This window comes from Triturus cristatus, chromosome 2_1 (genome assembly GCF_964204655.1).
Source record: "Triturus cristatus chromosome 2_1, aTriCri1.1, whole genome shotgun sequence".
In the NCBI taxonomy this organism is placed as follows: domain Eukaryota; kingdom Metazoa; phylum Chordata; class Amphibia; order Caudata; family Salamandridae; genus Triturus; species Triturus cristatus.
This window is the reverse complement of record NC_140581.1, coordinates 486,246,966-486,269,152: the sequence shown is the minus strand read 5'-3', so window position 1 is coordinate 486,269,152 and position 22,187 is coordinate 486,246,966. Positions and strand designations below refer to the sequence as shown.

The 22,187-nt window shown below is 43.3% G+C and overlaps 1 protein-coding gene across 1 annotated transcript in view; it reads right to left on the bottom strand.

Moving 5' to 3' along the window:
• The window catches only part of LOC146865519 (low-density lipoprotein receptor class A domain-containing protein 1-like), a 457,847-nt gene that overhangs the window by 390,211 nt on the left and 45,449 nt on the right, over window positions 1–22,187 (bottom strand). The window lies entirely within an intron of this gene.

Below are 22,187 nucleotides of genomic sequence, written 5' to 3'. Positions count from 1 at the left end.
GCTCCCAGGCTACCGATAAAGTCCATCAGGTTTGCATAAGATCTAGCTGGAGTAAACCCCCCCCCCCCCTCCCTCTCCCCCTCTCATGGCAGGGGATGCATCCTTCCGACCTGAAAAAGGAAACAAACCCTTACAGGCTGAGGTACCGATAGATTTTATATAAGAAGTCAAAGACCTTTAAGGTCAATAAGTAAGGTTACGAATAGGTGGTTGGCTCTATCAAGGTGGTTGAAGGCGAATGAGGACTGAAAAAGAAAAAAAAAAAAAAGAGTCCACATTTATTTTACATGATTCACTTGAAGGAGCAAAATACCAAGAATATAGGATTTTTGGAGGATGTGTAATGACAAAACCATGTATTGTAAGGATTAGAATATTCTTTGTATGTTAAAAGGATTAAGCAATTCACCTCAGAATTTTGAGACATTACAAAGGAACTCTGCTTTCGACCTCGTTCTTCTATATGGTCACGGAACTGCTTGATGAGTCCTCACCATGTACAGTGTATGATATTTTATGCCATATATATTTAGACAGCGTCTGCTACTATTAAGGCAATTTAGCCCACAAAAGCTGCCTCCTACAAAGCGACATGTATACATCACTATCAACTGAAAATATGGAGGGCCCGATGCGTGCATATTTTAAAATTTGAGGAATTGTCAGAGCTTTACGGAAGTATACCTAGAAAGATGTGGAAGTTTCAGGTTTCCAGGAGTTCTCCTTGAAATAAACTGAGTTAATGCAAAGGGGTTTCCGCTTGTGCACATGTACAAAGATACAAATGCGGAAAGAAAATTGCCTTCACATTTTACTGTTGAACATATTTTTTTTTTTCCCAGACAGAAAATATTTCCCACTGTGGATAAGATGCAGCAATTCGATAAGCCAATCGGGTGTTGCGACATACAGAAACAAAAAATGGAAAGGGACAAAGGACTAATGAAATCTGCAGTCTCTGAAATAACAGCGGGATTACGCTCAGGACTATTCAATATTCCATTTCTGGACTCATGCCTATGTGTACAATGTTTGCCTACACTCTTTGACGTGGTTAATTGTCACTGTATTACAACATTGACAAGTAAATTTCTTCTTAGTACAACTAATAGAGCTTTGTCTGCAGATCTCAGATTTCTACCTGGCTGGAAGGGCCAGACTTCAAAGGGTGCGTCAAGCCGATGAAATGTAGGGCGGTGCATCAAAGAATTCTTTGAACCAGGTGAACATATCAAGCTAGCAATACCTTGGCTTATCCCATGCTATTTAAAACTGAGTAAACACAGATCAAAGGCATGGACAATTGGAAAACAACGTTTGGAGAACAAATTTATTGGCATGAACATGCACTTTGCCTCCTTCCTTGCCGAGCACACTCCGTGCCTATGGTATACATTTTGGGGCAGCTGCCAGTACATCTCTTTTTGTGACGCACTTGTAGCGCATTTCTCTGCCTCATATTTACAAGGACAGGAAAAGCCACCCTGCGTGGATTTTCCTGTCCTTGTAAATACGGCCCCTTTACACGCAACACTTTGCGCAAAAGGTTCTTTCCATAGGTGTTGCTGTGGGTGTTCCCACACAACACCCATGGAACCAGACACAATTCCAGTTTTACGAGGATTTGTAAACCTGGAAATGCGTCAGTATGCTACGCCACCCTAGGGCTGGCGTAGCAAGGCGCAACAAGGAGAAATGTTTTTATTTCTCCTTGTTTTTTTCCTCTTTAAATGCGTGCTGCATTCTTTAGCACACATTGAAAGAGGAAAATGCCTGTAGTGATTGTTTATGTGCAGGAAGGTGCCCCTTCCTGCACAAAAACAATCTCCCCATGACGCAGGCATCCTTGCACCATGGGGTGCCTTCGCCGGCACATGGCAGCTGTTTGTGCGCCAGCGCAGGGAGAGCACAGGAACGTGACATATCATTGCAAATATGTCGCATTCCTGTACTCTGAAAGTGCCGCAGCGTAGCGCAGCCAAAGGGCTTGCAGTGCCACGCTGCGGCACCTTATTGTAAATCTGCCCCTTTAAGTCCCTTCCCCCTTGCCGTGGTGTGCAGTGTGCCCCAGGGATCCATCTAGTCTTCCAGTATCATTAGTACACATATGAGGCTAATGGAAGACCTAGAGCTGGGATCTTGGACCCCCATTCACCTATATGCCAATGATACCCAGCTATTATCTCCCAGTGTCATCTGTGGCTGACATCCAATAGCTGAAAAGTTACCTCTTGAAAATCGAGGCCTAGATGAAGGCAGCATCAGTATGATTCAACCCAATAAAACAAAATATTCACATATTCCTCATGGGGAATTCTGTCCACAATTTCAAATCAGGTTTCCCATTTTAGCAAAAGAAAGGTTAGTGCCTTCAGCAGTGGCATTTGCCTACTCCTTGAGATTTTTATTAGATTCTGGGTGGCTGCTTGGATATCCCAAATATTGAAATAAATGTAAACTCCAATACCCCATCTCCCAACAACAGTTCTCAATGCAGATGGGTAATTCCAGTGGCAGCTCCTCCATGAAGGCGGAGAAGCGTTGCCCCACTGCTTTATGCAGTGTAAAAAAAGGAGAAATAAAATGATAGTTAATCAAGGTTATTTTCATTTAATTTTTTCTCGTTGCGGAGTCTTTGTGGGGCGGGGCTGCTCTCTGAGCAGGGAGAGAAGTGGTTTGCACTGCTTAGGTGAGCATGAGTGATTAGCTGTCCCTCTCGAGCTGGCCAGTCATGCGAACATAGCATGTTCTCCATGCCCATCCCTCCAGCCCCTGGCTGAGCGACATGTCACAGTGCTCAGACCAATCACAACGCTCTATTGCAGAGTTGTGATTGGCTGTGAGGAGCGTGGGAGCCCTGGTGCTTCCTGCTTCCTGTTTCTCCCAAGAAGCCAGGAAGAGGACTCAGGAGAGGCGGCAGCAGCCGGCCAGCCGGCCTGCTGGCCTGCCGGGAGGTAAGTGATTTGTTTTTTAACCCGAAGACTCCCCAACACCCCCACCCCTTCATCCACATTTTGTGTATTCTAAAGGTACCCAGGGTTTGTGGATTCACCTGGAAGGAACGGATAAAATAGCCAAAATATATCAAAATGTTGTTGCTTTTTGGGGTAAAATGGGAAAAATATGTGTGTTTTTTATTACTAAGAATGGCATACACACATTAAGGGAGGATTGGCAGCCCCAGATTTTCAAATTTACTCCTGGGCTTTTTTGCTCAAAAATTTTAGAATGCTTTGGGTAGTCCAGGGAAGTCAGTGAATGGGGAACTATTTTCTGCTTTGCTAAGTATTGAGGGGGTCAAACAGGTTGGTTTTATGTACAAATTTTCGGACCCAAAATACTTCAAAAAAGTAAGATTGAAGGTTTTAAGAGACTTGGCTATGGTTTGGTACCGGGTCAGAAGGGCCACAAAAATCCCTTACTTTAGTGCTAATGCACCAATCTGGGAAACTCCGGGCGCCCCAAGCTGGACGGCTGATGTATTGGCAAAGACTTTAAAATCAGAAGGACCCCAGAAATGGGGTGACTTATTTGTTGATGGTAGCTTGTTGCCATGGTCTGAATGTGACTTATGCTGGGGTGCTAAGTTTTCCAAATTTAAATACCTTCAGATCCAAAGTTGGGCTATTGGGAAAAACCATCTTATTGGACGTCACAATGACTTTGAGGAAAAGTTGGCATCGGACGCCTGTATTAAAAAAGAGGTGGCGACGTGGTACTGGGCTATTATTGAATTGGAAGATGGCCCTTTTCTACTGCCGGAAATTCTCTGGGGAGAGTGCTTGCCGAGGATTGCGACAGAAGACCAATGGCAAGTAACTATGTTGATACTATATAAGTTGGTGAAACCTGCGAATTTAAGAAGAAATCACTTGTTCACTTTCCACAGGGCATACTGGACTCCAAAGCGGCTGGCAAAATTTAAAGATGGTGGTAATGTAAGATGCCCTAAATGCAATAGCCTAAATGAGGATGACATTCACATGTTTGTAACATGTCCGGCGATCAAGATTTTTTGGAATGCTGTAAGTAACTGTTTGTCAGCTATTCTGAAGCAAAGAATAGAGGTAAGCCCTGAAAACATCATTACAGGTAGACTGGATCTACAAGGTAAGGGCTTGGATGACAAAACAAAATTGGTGTTTTATGCTATATTGTTGGCCCGCAGGGAAATTTGTAGACTCTGGGTTTCTCCTGACCCCCCCCCCACTGATTTAATGTGGATTAGAGCTATGAGAACTATTGGCAAACTGGACATGGTAGTTCCCCTGAAAAAGAAGCATAGATTTTGGATGTTATTTTTTGAACACTATGGGTGATGGGGTGGGGTATAAGTTCTTTAAACTTTGAATTGCTGTATAGATGGTAAAGTTCGTTCCTATGATTAAGTTGCTTTCAATCTTTTGGTGGATCTTGCTTTGGAAGGTTTGGGTTAAGATGCTGCATCTTTTCTCCTTTCTGCTTTCCAGCTAGCAAGTTCCCTCATATATGAGATGATTAACACCCTAGGGCGCCACAAAGAAAGAAAGGGTGGAGAGCGGCACATGAGGACAAAAAAAATAAAAAGAATGGCATACACAAAAGGTTTGTTGTACTCAGATTGTCTTCTTCCCAGTTTTCAGGAAAAGATGAATTTGCTCACAAATATTTTTTTGACCATAGATTTAGAAATTTTCTAAGTGATAGTCAATTTTCGTGTGTGATTTCTACGTTCTTGCAGTGTGTGGTGGAACCAGGTATGAAACCAATGAGTGAACCAAAAAAGCTACACATTTCTGTAAAGTAGGCAAACTTCTGTATTCTGCAAGGAGTTCTTTGTGCAGATTGCCCATGGCTTCCCCAGAGAAACTATTTGCTGAAATAAAAAACTAATGAAAATAAGCAGAAAAAATTGAAAATGTTGGTATTGGGCTGCTTTGGGTTGTTCCATATTCCACATTTATTTTGGGGTTACAGCACTTCTGTTTTGCTGTCTTGGGAATCAATTTTTCCTCCTTGTGAAGCCCCCCATATCGGAAGTTGAACACTTTAGCAGTTGAGAGAGTCCAACTGGCTATGAGCACTATCTGTTTAAACGGTACTGCAGAGTGGACACACTGCAGACATGTGCAGCGTGCGGTTGCTGATGCACCAAAGATAAGCCCATTTGCGTCGGAACGGGAATGGGGGCCAGGGAACATGCTGGCTCCTTATTGTACTCAACTGCTGACTTGCTGGCGAGGAGACTGATGAATACCCACATATGCTGTGCTCTTAAGAGAACCTTAGGGAAAATTTTCTTTTTTATCCTCATGGTAATCAATGTATTCTAAGACACCAGAGACTATTCAGAAGATACAAATTTTACCTGAAGGGCGAGAACTGACAGCTAGATTTCCTAGATATGCATATTCACTTCAGGTTACTTACCTTAATATGTGCTCGCTCTGTAAACACATGGCTGAATTATTAACTCTTTTAGAGCAAGACAAGTCAGACATACTGTTGTTAACACAAACCTGGCTTATCAATAAATCTATCCCTGATAAGTCCCATGACTATTATGTTTTAAGCAATAACAGATCCTCTAAGAGAAGAGGTTGAAGGCATGACAGCAATCATCAGATTTAACTAATTGCTCTTGAATCTATCCCTGAAATTGATCTAGTAGGTCTAAAGATGCATTTTAATAGCACCTCTTTGATAAATGTTGTGCTATATCACCCCTCCCTGGAAAACTGGTCTGCATTTTTTTATGAATTGGTCTGCTCCCTTATGATAAATTACTCCCAACTGATAATGACTGGGGATTTACATTTTTGGATAAACTACCCTAAGATTGGCTCTAATGTCCATGAGTTCCTAGAATTGATGGCGTCATTAAATCTCCAACAACATGTTCTGGATCCCACTCATGTTAAAGGGTATACTCTTGTTCTGATCTGCACCTCTAACATTGAGGTACTCCAGCTCAGGGTGTTTCCTTGTCTATGGTCAGGCCATTATTTAATTACATTTAAACTTCCCCATGTTAATAAACAAGTGTCGAGCCATGCAGAGTACAAAACTAGACGCAAGTGGCAACGGGGGACTCAAGATGCGCTGTGCAATACGTTAATGGCTACTGAACCTGAACTTAGTAAGCAGGCTGACAAAGCAGATTCTGAATTCTGATCCTGGTCACAAAAGCCTATTGATTTCATGCTCCTCTACAAAGTTGTAGAACTGCCATTCCCCATAAGCAAGCCCTTGGGTCACCAAGAGTTGAAAGTAGCTAAGCTCCATCTACATTGGTTTGAACACCTTTAGCGTAAAGTCTACAAACAATTTTAAAATGTAATTTACAGGTGGAATGGTAGAAGACAAACTGACACTACTCAAAGCCAAATATAATGTTTACTTTAGCAATATTTAAGAGGCCACCAGGAAACAAAAGGAGATTTTTAAAATGATGAGTTATCCTTCTCTAATAGAGTTACCGTAGATTTGGCACCCTTTAGGATTTCTGTGACACTTTGAATTCCCTTTTTATTAATAAAATTGACCGAATAAGAGTAAGCATCACAATACCTTGTTCTAGTCTGACTTCTCAGGAATAAGGACAAAAAAAAAACACTCCCTTGCCTCCTTACCTTGTTTGGATGAATGTCACCTTCATGAGTTGGTGGGGAGGATTAAATCAGGATCCTGCAGATCTATACCCTCCTCACATGATGAGAAATATAGAAAACACCATAGAAGTTGCTTTTTAAGCTCCTGAATAAGGCTCCGTCCATAAAACATTTTGAAATGTTAGGGTGAACCCTCTTTTTAAAAGCTAGGAGATGACACTGAGTTTTTTAAAAAATACCACCGATATCGTCGCTTCCCTACTCAGCAAAACTGTTGGAGGCACACGTGGCTCAGGAACTCAGCAAGCAGGCTTTCACCCAGACCCTAGCATGAAATCAGTGATTATGGCTGTAATGGATGATCCTGTGTGATCATGACAATGGTCAGATATCTGCACTGGTAAGACTAGATCTATCTGCTGCATTTCATACAGTCAACCATAAGATTCTTGATGCCCATATGGAGGAAGGAGGGCTTAAGGACATTGCCTTGAATTGCTTGAGATCCATCCCCAAGATTGCACTAAGGCAGATATGTTTGGTCCTTTCTTAGCCATATCTACCCCGATTATATATGGAGTTCCTCCAGGATCTTCCCTGTTACCTCATCTATTTAATGTGTATATTTGACCCCTAATTGAAGAATGTGTAGTGAGGGGCTGTAGAATGTGCAAGAAAAGGGTATGGAGTTCCTCAGAATCCGAGTGAGTGAACGTAAAGGGACAGGTGGAAGTGGCACCATATGTTGCTCGTTCCACATGGAGAGGAAACGGGGGGGGAGACAAAAGGGGGGGAAGTGGGGGATCGAGCGTGTACAATTATGTGGATGACTCCCAGCTTCATATCCGCTTGGACAACACCTTGGCTTCACACATGAAATTTCTGACTATCTTGAGATTTATTTGATATTGGATGGAAAACAACTAGCTCAAGCTGAATGCAAATAAATATTATGATGTTAAACAACAAAATCCAGCTCTGCCTTATTGGCCTGTGAAGATGGGTTTAAGCTCTGCAGCCCAAGAGCTCTGCTAAGAGCTAGCAGGTATTGTTAGATACAGGATTAACTATGACATCTCATATCAGGGATTTTGGATCTAAATGAATTTTTACATTGAAAATGAAATGGAAAATCTCCACCATCCTCCCCATGGAAACCCTGAAAACTATAATCATGGCTATGGCGATATATCTCAGTTGGACTATGCCAACTCCATGTAGTTAGCCCTTCCAAATAACGAACTTAATAGGCTCAAGTTCATCCAAAATGAAACTGCCTGCCATATTTTCAGACACCCAAGGCATACTTGTATAACTCCAACCCTAAAATAATTAAACTGGTTGCCTGTTAAGCAAAAGGTACATTTTAAAATCTGTTGCACAACCTTTAAGGCAATTCAAGGTTCAACTCAACATTTCTTAGCAAAGAGAATTATTAACTACAGTCTTCTACATAGATTAAGATCTTCCAGTGCCAACTTTCTCCATGTTCTAAGATATAGTCAGGTATGTATGGGAGGTTAAAGCATTTCAGTTGAGGCACCTGCTTTGTGGAATTCTTTACCTGATTATTTGAGGCTATAAAATATCTATCCTACCTTTAAGAAAGCACTTAAAACCTGGCAGTTTAGACAATCTTACTTGTGTCAGGGTGACCTTTAGGCTTTTCTTTGCTCTCTTAGTCTCTTAGCATCAAGAAACCATTGGTGGACGTGCGCTTTAGTAAGTCCTATTAACACAACATATTAATAAATAAGTCACAATGTTTTTATCTGTAATCTTGCCGGACTTGCTGGTCTGACAAGTCAGCATGTGGGCCAGTTTTCTAGCTGTGTTGGGACAGTTTTTCCATTAATTTCCAGGATATTACTTCCAACATTGCCTGTAGCAAGCTCAAACCCATGTATTCTTACAATACACCATACACTTATACTGCATTTCTTCACAAGTTTAAAACTGCCCCAACTTGCAAACATGGACCTCTTTTTAAGCTATCTAATTCACTAATGGAGGGCACTTTCGTTTTGGTGCGCAGGCCAATTTTCTGTGCCAGGCCCACCCTGACCTTTTCCCCCATTGGCAGATCTTAAAAAATGTGTTCTTTCTTGCACTTTGGTATACATCTTAAAGAGGAAACTAAGAGAAATTCAATTGATAAGAACACGTGTTCTAGTAGTCGATGTTCTTGCACTTCTCTTGATAAAATGGTATCTTATTAGTGTGGGTGGGCCTAACACCCTTAACAATAAAGATCCCACAATGCAACAAGAAAATATCAAGATTTTTCCTTTCAATATCACTCATTCTGTGAATGTGGATAGCTGTGGGAAAAGCCCCATAATGCAAATTGGTTATATCAAGATTTTTCCTTTCATATTCACTTATTCCTGTGATGTAGATATTTTCAGTATTTGGCTTGGCTGGCACCCAGGAAAACTGAAAACTAGGGTCTCAGGGAAGTCGAGGGTGATGAGAAATGCATGGCTCTCATTATGTTTTTTTACCCACACTATACAGCAAATTTCAAATTTTGGTCAAAATCATATTTTTTCCCCCCTCTATTCTGTGAAGGAAAGTTACACATTCTGCGTGGATCCGCAAGTTCCTACTACCACGCGTTCCCTAATTTCTCCTGATAAAAACAATACCCCACTTGCATGGCAGCACCAGAAACCAGTCGAAACTTGGACTGTGTGGTTTTGGTGGACTGGCTCTTTCTGCAGGGATAAACCCAAACTGTTTTCCTCCTCCTCCCTTGTTCTCTGAACTTATGTAGTTGGATTTTCAGTGGTAATCAGTGCTAAAGTGCTTGTGCTCTCTCCTTGAAACATGGTACAATTGGCATACACCCGGGTGGCATATTTAATTTTCTTGTAAGTCTCTAGTAAAGTGGTAATCCATGTCCCCAAGGCATATAAATTAAATGTTAATAATAGGTCTGAGGCACTTATTGTGCCACCCACTTGAGTAGCCCTTTAAAACATGTCTCAGGTCTGCCAATGCAGACTGTGTGCTGTTTTAAACTGCTAATTCAACCTGTCGAAATAACCCTTTTTTCAGGGCTACATCTCTCTTTTTAATACAAGTAAGTAACCTAGAAGGTAGGCCCTAAACAGTCCATAGGGCAGGGTGCAGTGTTTTTAAAAAGTTGAAGATGTACTTTTAAGTTTCCCATGTCCTTGTGGTAAAAACCTCTCAAATTCATTTTTGACTCCTATTTGGCCTACTTCTGCCAAAGGGGTACCTTATTAAATTTAATAAGTACTAACTTTTGATTGGGGATAGGAAGAAATATCATGTTTGATCTCAAAAGAATTGTAATTTAAAATCCTCTATAATGGTAAAGTCAGATTTTAAGTCATAATTTTGAAAATACAACTTTTAGAAGGTTGGCATTTTCTTGTCCTGACCATTTGATGTCTATAGCCTGTGTCCTGGATCACATGACAGTGAATAGAGTGGCCTTTGTGTATTCCTCCCAGACAGTGAAACAAAGGAGGAATATGTGTTGACAGGATGGGCCATCCTACCAGGATGGGAGGGGTAGAGCAGTCCTCTGTCCCACTTACACTTCCAATGGGCTGCCTCCAGCACACTCACAAAGAACTCAACACCAGTCTTTTTCACCGTAGACATCTTGGAGCTTGGTAAGGGGAGGAAGGAAAATTCCAGAACCAGATTTTGGGGTGGGAGTCTAGAAGTTTCTCCTACTTCAAAGGCTGTCACCAGGTATAAGTATTGGACCCTCAGACCAACTCTTAAGTTCACTCTAGGACATGCTGCGTTTCCCAGAATGGACTGTCTTGTACTTCAGAGGGCTGCCCTGTTGCTTGAGCTCTGCTTTGTGCCTCAGAGAACTACCCTGCTGCTACAAGAGGACTGACCTGCTGCTTGAATCCTACCTTGTACCCTCAGAGGACTGCCCTACTGCTTGAGCCCTGGCTTGCTGCTTGCTCCCAGGACTACCAGAGTGGCGCCAAAGGCTAGAAGGCTGGCCTCCTGTTCTGGGCTGCCTGAACACAAAAAGTTCTAACAACCTTTAACTTTCACCTGGGCCCTGCCTGAAGTGGGTACTGTCATCATTGGGATTCCTCACCAGTCCTGGGCTCTTGGAAGTTGTGATACGGATGCCCAAACAGCCAAAAACAGAAACTAGGGACTTGGACATGTTTTCCACCAAACGTGGCCTGAGAGCTGACAGCAGACTTACCTGCATACTGATCCACCTGAGGTGTATCGCCGGCCAGCCTGACTTTGTGGTAGTTCCAGAAACGTTTTTTTCTACAGCAGTAAATCTGGTTCAGCAGCTCCTCTTTGGAAGGGTCCTCTTTGGATAGAAAGACTGTTGGAGCTATAGAGGTGGGGGATATGTCCAATGCTGGGAAGGGCAAGACTTCACCCCCATGTAAAAACAAATCTATCCCTGGAATCCAATGGGAAGTGTTCACCTCTTGGGGACAGACTGGGGTAAATCCCTCAACGTGCCCTCCGGGTGGCAGAAAGACTGTTTGGAATTTAAGTTGTGTGGGTAATGTCCAAATTGTAGATGGGCCCCCTTTAAAAAAAAAAAAGTCCCTGGCATGCAGTGGGATTTCTGTCCCCTCCAAGTGGCGAGGGAATTTGGTAGAAATCCCCCAATCTGCCCACCAAAAAGGCAGAAAGCCTGTTAGGGGTTTAAGGGAGGAGCTACTGCCTGAGTTCTAAATGGACCCCACATTTTTATGAGAAAAAAACTTCCCTGGCATCTAGTATGCATTCTAACCTGCCCCCTGTTATGCTATGTTACCACAACTTGTAAAGCACAACAGCTGCCCCAGCAAAGGGGCGTCCCTGTGGCCGGATTGTGAGCAAATACCCCAATCTGCCTCCTGTGAATCAGAAAGAAAGTTGATGGGCTTTTTTGTCCCTCCCTTGGTTGCAGAAACACTGTTTGGGCTTTAGGGGTGGGTGGTAAGCCTGATGTCTTAATAGGCCGTACTCCACCGCCTTTTTAAAAACTATTCATGGCATCAAGTGGACTTTCTGTTACCTATAAGGGGCAGATTGGAGTAAATACTCCAGATTTGCCTCTGAGGGGGAAGAACAACTGTTGGGGCTGTAAGGGTTTGGGCACTACACAATGCCTAGATGGGCTCTCCCACCCCTATAAAAAAGATTAAAAAAATATCCCTGGCATCCAGTGTGCATTCTGACACCCTATTAGACAGATTGGGGTAAATTTGCCTCCCGGGTGTAAGGAGGCAGATAGGGGATCTGTTGGGGCTATAGAGATGAGGGTGCAGCCTGACGCTTGACAGGTTGTCCCTATTCCATTTTTGTTTTAAAAAAAAATGTATTCCTGACTTACAGGTGGATTTCTGGCCTTCTGAGGAAGAGTACAGTGAAGGTAAATTCCCCAGTCATTCTCTAAAGGGGCAGAAAGAGTTTGCCCTTTCGGGATGAGCAGGCTGCTGTCTGATGCCTGCAAAGACTGTCGCACACCCCATTTTCTTGCACAATAAAATAAGCCCTGGACTATCTGTCCCTTTAGGTGAGCAAATTGGAGGGTAATCCCTCAATCTTCTCCCCTCGGGTGAGATAGATTGCCTGGTGCAGAGCCCGAACTACACCAGATTATAAACTTTTGGGGAATGTCATGCAGGAATATTCCTACACATATTCCCACATCTCCCTAGTTTCTCCAGTGCTTCATTTAGAGATTCTAGCTGCTTCTAGCAGCTAAGATTTCTATGTAAATCCCGACAATTAATAAATTCAATAGGGGCGGTCATTTCATTTATTAACACCACAGAATTACTGGGGCTGCTCACAATGACACCCCTAGTGTTCTTAATCTCATTCACTAGGACTGATAGCCATATCAGTGAAATCCTCAAAATGCCACTCACTTAATGTCTAGACATGAATGAGAAGATCGGTCTTTTGCACCTCGAGTCTGATGAAGGTTTGCAGTGATATTGAGGACCCTGGGAAATCTGCCCAACATTAGCTTGAACATGGCCTAGTGCCAGACCACTCTCGATTAGTGTTTTATTCATTGTATTTTGCTACCTTTGGCTTTTCTGTTTTTGTACTGTTCATGTGTTACTTTTTAAACCATTACTGCTGGTCCTTATTTTAGGATGGGGGCCACAAATTCAGACCCCTTTTACTTGGCCATTTCTTTATTGTTCAGTGCATTTTATGTTGATGATTGATGTTTTAATGTTCTCTTTTTGCTGGCTGTCTATAGTCTTAGTCGTTTCAAATGTTTTAATAGATTTTTGTAAGTATTGTCTCTCTGTCGGATATGTTGGTGCCATGTATTGCCTGCTACATTTGTACTTGCTGCAAGAGTTCTCTTTCAGTTTTTAGAATGACACCTATTCTTGCCCTATTCCTCCACATTTTTCTGCTGTTGAATGAAAGTGATGGCGGTGTAATCTTAACCATGGCCTGGCTGCAGGAACGGAATGTTGACTGGTTGTGCTGGTCTTTAGTTATGGTGTACCTTGCTAGGATAAGGGGATTACTAAACCATTTAGGGCAATGGCATTATCAACAGATCATTATCACCATAAAATAGAGGGTATTTCTTCCCAGAACATATGAGTCCTTGTGCTCAAAGCCCTGAAATCAACCCAATTATGATTCTGGTCATGGTGGTATAAATGGCTGAGCCTGCCTATCGACATCATCTTGGAGCTTTTAAAAATAATGTATTTTTTGTCCTTCAAATCATGGATTCACTCAACTTGTAATCACAATAGATGCAATATCTGACATAGTTGACATCGTACTCACTGACGGCCTAATTTAAAGTTTGGTATACAGACTACTCCATTATGAACATTACGTGCTTATTTGGAACAGCGCTGATAGAGCGTTGTGGGAGACTCTATTTGTGTTTTTAGCCTGATTGTTTTGTAATACTGTGATAGTGTGTTTCTAACCAATCTATAGCCTCACCTAACTGCTGCTAAATTGCTGACTGCGGTGCCCGCCTGTTAGAGCGGACCCGCATTGAGGTTAGCGCTCTAGTTTTGCCACCCGGGCCCCTTTCATCACTTCCCATAAATTACTGGATGCTGCCACCAGTAACGTGCTTATTTGGATCAGCACTGATAGAGCGTTGGGGGAGACTCTATTTGTGTTTTTGGCCTGATTGTTTTTTAATACTGATATAGTGTGTTTTTAACCAATCGGTAGCCTCACCTTAACTGCTGCTAAATCGCTGACTGCGGTGCCCGCCTGTTAGAGCGTACCCGCATTGAGGTTACCGGTCTAGTTTTGCCGCTCAGCCCCCTTTCATCACTTCCCATAAATTACCGGATCCTGCGACCGCGCAGCGGGCGCGCTGCCGGCACGCCAAAGGCAAGCCCGTCTGCACCCGGCGGCGCCCGGAGCACGATCAGCGCCAGAACCGCTGCCCTTTTTAAGAGGTACACTTACCTGCAAAGCAAATTTACTAATCTTAATCTTGGTTGAGTGCCCTCACCCACAACCAGTGCTGGATAAAATGAATCACAACCCTAGGCGATGCAATTCATGTGATTTGATGGCTCTGAATCTTTGCACAAAATACACAATCCGGGATAGGGAGATGCTATGCCTTTTACCAACATGGATTACAATGCCCCCCAAGACAGTAGGGTTTCCAGCCTTATGTTTTAACTCAGGGTACCACTAATAAGGACCTGAATGTTATTAATTGCATCCTACGTAACACTCTGTCAATGATCAAACACAAGGACGACCTAGAATGTATGATTCAAGTTGAAAACCCAGACCTGGTATTTCTTATGGAAACCTGGGCTAACGCAACTAATGAGCGGACTGGAACGCTGCAGTGCCAGCAGGTTACTTGATAGCCAACACAGATAGGGTAGGGGCAAAAGGGGGGGGGGACAGCGTTAATTTACCGGTCACACTATACGGTGAGGATCGTGCTAGAACCCACACTGGAAGCTGAGACAATGTCATTTACTGTTAAAAAGAACAACCGTGAACTTTTCCCGGGGCTACTTATTTATAGACCTGCAGTGACGAGATCCTCTTTTATGAGGTCACTGCAGACCTATTTGAAATCTTGCTTAGATACTTACTACTTTACGGTACTAGGTGATTTTAACTTTCACTTAGAAGCTAACAATGATTCTGACACTTCCTGCCTGACAGATAACTTAGCCAGTCAGAGGCTGAGTCAGATTGTATCGGAGCGAACGCACCTAGCGGGCCATATGCTGGATGGTATTTTTACCAATAATCAATTCATTGAAGTGGAGAGTGTGCGACCACTTCCTTGGTCAGACCACTCCGCAGTCCATTTCATTGTTAAGATCTCAGCGACCAGAAGTTGTCGCAGGAACAAACCTTCCTTGGTCAAATCACGTCCTTGGAAATCTATTCAACAAAATGAATTGATCACAGAATTGGCGAAGAACCCCCCAGCTTTGGCAGACTCCAATGTGGCAGCCACTATCTTTGACTATTGGCTTAGTCATGCAGTAAATAAGCTGGCACCGGAAGTGACTAAGCACTTTAGGAGAAGGCAAGCTTCATCTCCCTGGTACTCGGCTGAGCTCAGACAACTCAAAATCAAATGCAGATGTAAGGAACGTATTTGGAGATCCGATTATAGCACGGTACATAGGAAAGGCCACAGAATAGCTTTAGAGGAATACAAGACTGCCATAAAACAAGCTAAAACGGTTTATTTTACTTTTTAAAATTCAGGAAGCCACAAACTCTTCGAAATAATTATTTAAAACTGTAACTGCTTTGTCAAAGTGTCCGCGAGATACTATGTTTGTACCCAACCAAAACTTTGTGGACAAACTGGCTGTTTTCTTCCAAAACAAAGTCCAGACCATTTATAATGAACTACTGAACACAGTGGAAGCGCACTGGATGAATTGCTTAGAGGGACGGGAAGATACGGTACCCAAATGTAGCCTCGGTTCTCTGCACTAGGGAAAGAACAAGTAGGAGACATATTGCTACAAACTAAGTCCAGATCTCCCCTTGATCCCTGCCCCCGTACATTCTACATCTTGCTCCTGAGGAGATCAGCACTTCCCTGACCCCTTTATTAAATCAAATCTCTATTCAGGGGTTTTTTCCTCCGAGTTGGAAAAAGGCTTGTATTCGACCTATACTAAAAAAATCCACTCTCGAGCCCCTGGAGACCAAAAACTATCGCCCAATCTCCTGCCTACCTCTACCCTCCAAAATCTTGGAGAAAGCTGTAAATTCTGAACTGACAGTATATCTGGATCAAAACAACATCCTTGATTCCACTCAGCATGGCTATAGATCTCGGCACTCTACTGAGTCAGCCCTGATCATGTTGACAGAGGAGATCCGCAAGGTGATGGATGGAGGTGCTAGGGCCACTCTCATATTGCTCAACTTAACTTCAGCTTTCGACACTGTATACCATATGGTACTAGTGCGAAGGCTGAAGGTTGTCTGCATGAGGATAAAGCCTTAGCCTTATTAACATCATTTTTGGCATCCAGGCAACAACTAATTCACTGGGATGGTCTTTAGTTAGAAATGTTCATTCTCCCAGGTGGAGTTCCCCAAGGATCGACCTTGTCCCCGACCATGTTTAATATATACGTTGCTCCTTTAGCCAGATTAATAAAAAGCCACGGTCTTATGCTTGTGTCGTACGCGGATGACACCCAGCTAGTGGTGTCAGTTACGCAAAGCGTGGATATGACGGCAGAACAGTTCCGTAACTGCCTCACAGCACTGATGGCCTGGATGAACATCATTTTTTTTTAACTCAATACGGAAAAAACCGAGGTTGTAGAGTTCAGTCAGAAACCTTCGGTTTCGAGCCAATTATGGTGGCCCCCTGAAGCCCGGACTTGTCCTGTTCTGGTGTCCAAGGCTAAGAATCTAGGTTTCTTGATCGATAAAGATCTAACGCTCGCACCACAGATAAACCAAGTGTCATCAGCTTGCTTCTTTACGCTGAAAGTCCTGCGTAAGATCCTTCCCTTCCTCCCGTTCTTTTTGAGGAAAACGGTGGGGGGAGCTTTAGTTCTGTCGAGAGTTGACTATTACAACGCTCTTTACTTGGGAGCTGGCGCAAGACAGTTTTCTAAGCTTCAGTCACTCCAAAATGCGGCAGCACGAGTATTGCCTAATCTACCTAAACACCACCCTACGTCTGCCAGCATAATGCAGCTTCACTGGCTTCCAGCACGACGGCGGCTGGATTTTAAGGCCCTCTGTCTAGTGCACAAAGCCCTATATGGTGGAGGTGCGGTGGATTTACAATAATTATTTCCCCGATATGTGCCACTACGCTGCTTAAGGTCCACTAACACTGGACTGGTCCACCTCCCCAAGATTAGAAGAGTAAGGTGGGGAGGTAAGGGCTTCTCATTCCAAGCAGCAATATTGTGGAATTCTCTCCCCGTACAGCTACGATTACACCCCAGCAGGACACTCTTCAGGAAAAATATAAAAACATGGCTTTTCACCTAACCTAAATCTGTTAGCTGTTTCCGGTTTGCACACACCTCAGCACCAAGACTCCGTGGCAATAGTGTGCTTTATAAATATTCAGTCAGTCAGTCAGTCAGTCATGACAGAGTACTCTGTCATGGCGTCGCTCAGGATGCCTGGTCTTAGACCTAGTGAAGGCCTTTGACTCCTTGGAGTGCCATACCTCTTCGAGGTATTATGGAGATATGAGCGGGGCGATGACTATCTACGGATGGTCCAATTACTATACCGACGCCCCTTGGTCAGAGTCCGAAGTGGTTGACTGATATCAGACAGTATACGAGTGAACAGGGGCACCAAGCAAGGCTGCCCACTGTCTCCGCTTTGCTTTCTCTAGCTGCGGAGCCATTAGAGACGCGCAAGGAGGGGGAGGCCTGGGGCATTTGTTTGGGAGATGAACTACATGCTGTCTCATTGTATGCCGACGATTTACTACTATACCTACAGGACCTACATGATATCCCTAACACAATAGCAGATATACTCTGAGATTTTGAAAAGGTATCAGGCCTCCGGGTAAATTGGACAAAATCAGGGTTATACCCATTCAGTGACGAGACCACTGAAAGAAATGTGCGTATGAATAACTCTACTCTTAGTTGGTACCCAGTGACATTTCGGTACCTAGGCATTTTCATATTCCGGAATCCCACTGACGTGTTGGAGGGAAATCTGATCAGGGCTATATCTGCTGTCAGAGCCCAGATTCAGTTCTGAAAGCCACTTCCATTGAGCGTGATGGGCAGAATTACGTTGAAAAAGATGATAATATTGCCAAAACTGCTGTACTGCTTCTCGAATCTCCCGGTATATGTCCCAGCCAAACTGTTTCGTGACCTTGAACAGTTGCTCTGGGACCTCATTTTGAACAAAGGTCAGCCTCGTATTACATTATGGAAACTTCATGCTCCTAACAGCCAAGGAGGCCTAGCGGTTCCAATTTTGGAGTCATACTACTTGGCGGAGCAGATGCAATGGGTAACAAGATGGCTAGCAGGCTTGGGATTGGAAGATACAGACACTGTACAGCCTCCTTGGTCTCAATCTCAGATATATCATTTATTTCACTCGCTTGCTCAACTACCACACCCATCACAAAATTATCGAGCGCTGGCACACCGATGCTGCGGGGGAGTTTATGCCCAACAAAAGCTACGACCCCCTATGCCCCGTCGTTGCCACAGGTGGGGACGCCCAGAGGCAAAACGGGCACCACTAATGAGGTGCTTGCACGCTGGCACGAAGTAGAGTTAGATACCCTGGGTGACCTATATGCAGATGGTGCCCTGATATCATTCGAGACGCTGAAGGAGGAATACGGCCTGCCTGCAGGGCAATTCATACTGCACACCTCGATCATAAGATCGTTGACAGTGGCATGGGGAGACATTTCCATTGAACCAGAAACACATCTTTTGCTGCAATACTTGCATGTCATGGTCAAAGGGTCACACATTGTACACTGGTTTGTTGAAGCACTACTTACTTACACAATGAAACCCATGACGGCCCTTCGGACACGGTGGGAAATAGATAGAGGCCAGCAATGGACGGACCAAAAATGGAACTCGATATTAGCTAGCTCCACATATATACCAAGAAGCTCAAGGTTTAAGCTTTTACAGACCTATATAACACAAAGGGCATACCTCTCCCGGACAAAATAAACAATTACTTCCATACTACCACTTTGGCATGTCCACGCTGTCTACAGATAGATGCAGATCTCCTTCATATGCTGTGGTCTTGCAATATCCTACACGCATATTGTCAAGCAGTCACTACGACTCTTGCAACATGTACTGATCAGTTGATAACACACACATGGGAAGTATGCATATTAGGCCTTTATCCCAGATCTAAGAAGAACAAAGTCACCTCTAGATTCTTTGATTTAGGACTAATTGTAGCAAAGTGGCTGCTAACCAAGAGGTGGAAACATACTGATCCCTCTGTAGTTGTTAGCTGGAAAAAGGCACTTTTAGTGTGGGCGCAAGCAGAAAGCACGTCGCTACATAGAGAAGAAATTGCTGGGTTACGCAAATACCTAATTGCACAATACTGGGACACTATACTTACAGAATTAACACATATGGACAGGGAAGATAGAAGCAACTCATCGCAAGAGAGTGATATGGGAGTTGAGGCTGCAGAAATACAGACACACAATACTCTGAATATGACTTAGTATCACAGACCAATAATGGGATACAGAGTATATTTATTAACATGGGAGACGCTGGTCTTCCTCTCAAGAACAGCCTCTCTGGGCACAGAAGGCATAGTGCATCTGTACGGAATAAATAAGGTATGAGCCCAGCACGATGCATACATCCTGACCCAGGTGTGAAAAGTTGATGATTGCATTGTTAATATGTTTATTTAAACACTATATCTTTTTTTGCATCCTCCTTATGCTCTAAAGAAAAGTTCAAAGATAGATATGTGCAAGTTCTCTTGATAGACCGCAATGATAAAGAACACTACTATAGAGGATGAGATCATTGTTGTGATCGCCGACAAGACATACAGACAGTGCTTTAAATGGGGGCAAAATAGTGCAGGTACTCATTTAAATGTGGCGAGTGGGCGGGGTTTGGGGGCGGGGCTTAGAAGTCATGCCGATACTTATTGACTTCGAAACTACTTGCCGCACATACCAAAACACATGAGAAATGTCTTACAATAAACAAAGCAGGTTTGTTTACTCATTAGAAACAACCGAAACCCAAACGCGGCGATATTTCAACATTTCGTTGTTTTGTAATATGTGCAACATCAATTCTGTTAATTGCTGTTACTCCGCACAATTCTATATGTTCTCCAGTGACACAGAAAGAAACAAGCAGACATGCACCCACAACGCATTCCACACATTTCTTTTAATATAACTACCAAGAGTGTCTCTATTGTCTCCCCCGTTCTCTCGTTTTTCTCAACAATCACAGGCAAGCAGACAAACATTAGCAGACACTTAATCGGGTGGTCTTAAAGCCATTTGAACCTGGTTACCTCCCATGGCTCTCTTAATTACGCTGTCACTGGGCGGCCTCGATGTCTGTGACCACCCGATTGGTATGCAAATGAGCCCACGCTGAATTGTTCAGCTGGGCTGGCGAAGGTCTACAGAAGTGCCTTAGCTATCAAAGAAAGGCCGCCAGGACCAGCTTTTCATGAGTACCGGTACTCTCCTCGGCAGTAGAGAAGTGCCGGTACTCCGAGTGCTAAATCTAAGAAGTGCCGGTACTCAGTACCGGTGAGTACCAGCCCATTTAAAGCACTGCATACAGATATACTTCCTCAGTCATCGATATGGGAACGACATATGCACAGAACACGGCATAGCTGTATTTACTGATATTTGGAATTGACATTGGACTAAAGATAACTTACATAAGTGGCAAAAAACATGAAAACTGATATTCTGTAATGTGAACTGCATTGTTTCCTAATGCATATAAGAGTGTAATTACTTGTAACTCTGGAAAAAGTATTTGAAACATGCAAGAAAGATATATATTTTTATTAAATGACAGAGTACCCTGTCCGCCAAACCTTTGGTCCACCTGCCTCTTTTAGAGATGGCAGCCCTTAAGTTTTCTGTTGATGGAACCTCCGTTAGCTCCGTCAATGAAAACCTTCCTCGGACTGCCCGACAGAGTAGAGGCTGAGGAGGAAAGATACTGCATCACCCACCTTATTTAGGGTAGATGGTGTTATTTTTGTACTGCCTGTCACCTCCAGAAAAAAACAGAAAGTAAGGAGAGGCAGAAAAAACAAATGTCCCCTAAAATGCTTCCACCCTCATGAAAAACATGCCTCCTTTCAACATCAAAAAATGTTTACACACACAATAACAACAAAGGGCCTGGTTTATGGTTTTACAGACAGTATTACTTCTGCCATCCTGATAAAATTGGAGATGACCGCCGACCCAGATGTCATCTCTGTACTTTAAAAAGATCCGGCATCGCAATGGTACCTTTAATTCGCAAAAAGGTTGGTGGATGGCTGCTGTCTGTTTTGACGGCTACACAGCAAACTTTTTCAAAGTTTTTTTTTTCAAAAACAAACTCCCAAAGCAGGCTGCATGACATCTTTCCTTTCACCATGTGTAGGTGACATCCTCCCTTCCTGGTGGCACTAAACTCAACACAGAGATCACAGCTGCTAGAAGCAGCCAGAATCTCTAGATGAAGCACTGGAGAAAATAGAGAAATGTGGGATTATGTGTAGAAATACCAATTCCTGCATGACATTTCCCCAAATTTTATAATCTGGTGTAGTTCTGTCTCTGCTGATTTCAGCTCGATTTGGAATCCCACCTAAAAAGTGTTCCTGCTTCCATGCCCAAGCAGTAGGTACTGCTGCAGACATTGGCCCTCAGCCATGCCAGAATGCCACATGCTTACAAAGATGAATCCTTGGACGTCTCTGGATGGATGGACTTAATACCTGCTCGCAAGTCTTATTTCACCTCACTGCCTACAGTGCTGCCATGACTGGTAAGTGTAAGATGTTTCAGAGTTAAGTGTTGTGAGGGAGGGAGGACGTGCCCTGCACACGGTGAAAGGAAAGATGTCATGAATTTTGCTGTGCAGCACTCAAAACAGACAGTGGGCAGCCACTAAACTTTACACTGAAAGGAACCACTGTGATGGCGGTTCCTTTCAATGTACAAAGAAGACATCTAGGTCGGCAGTCATCGTTAATTTTGATAGAATGGCAGAGGTTATGTCATCCACCAGGCTGACGGACAGAGTACTGTAAGTCAAACCTTAAACCAGGCCCCGGAAAAGGAGAAGAGTTGGTGGGGGAGATGTGTGTGTGCATGTGGGTGTGCGTGTGCGTGCGTGCGTGTGTGTGTGTGTGTCTTTTTTTCTTCCTGCGGGTGGAACTTAAGGTGAGGTGAGTATTGCACGACTGGGAGATAAGGTTTAAATAATACATTAACTTGTGTCTTTTTCGTTTATTGTGATGTAGCATTATTAACACCCTGCTAAACCTCAAACCTCTTTAAGTTCAGTTCTTTCAGGGCGTTCAGTGTGTTTATATTATGGCTTTAATAAAGGTTGAGGTAAGCATTGTTAGTTT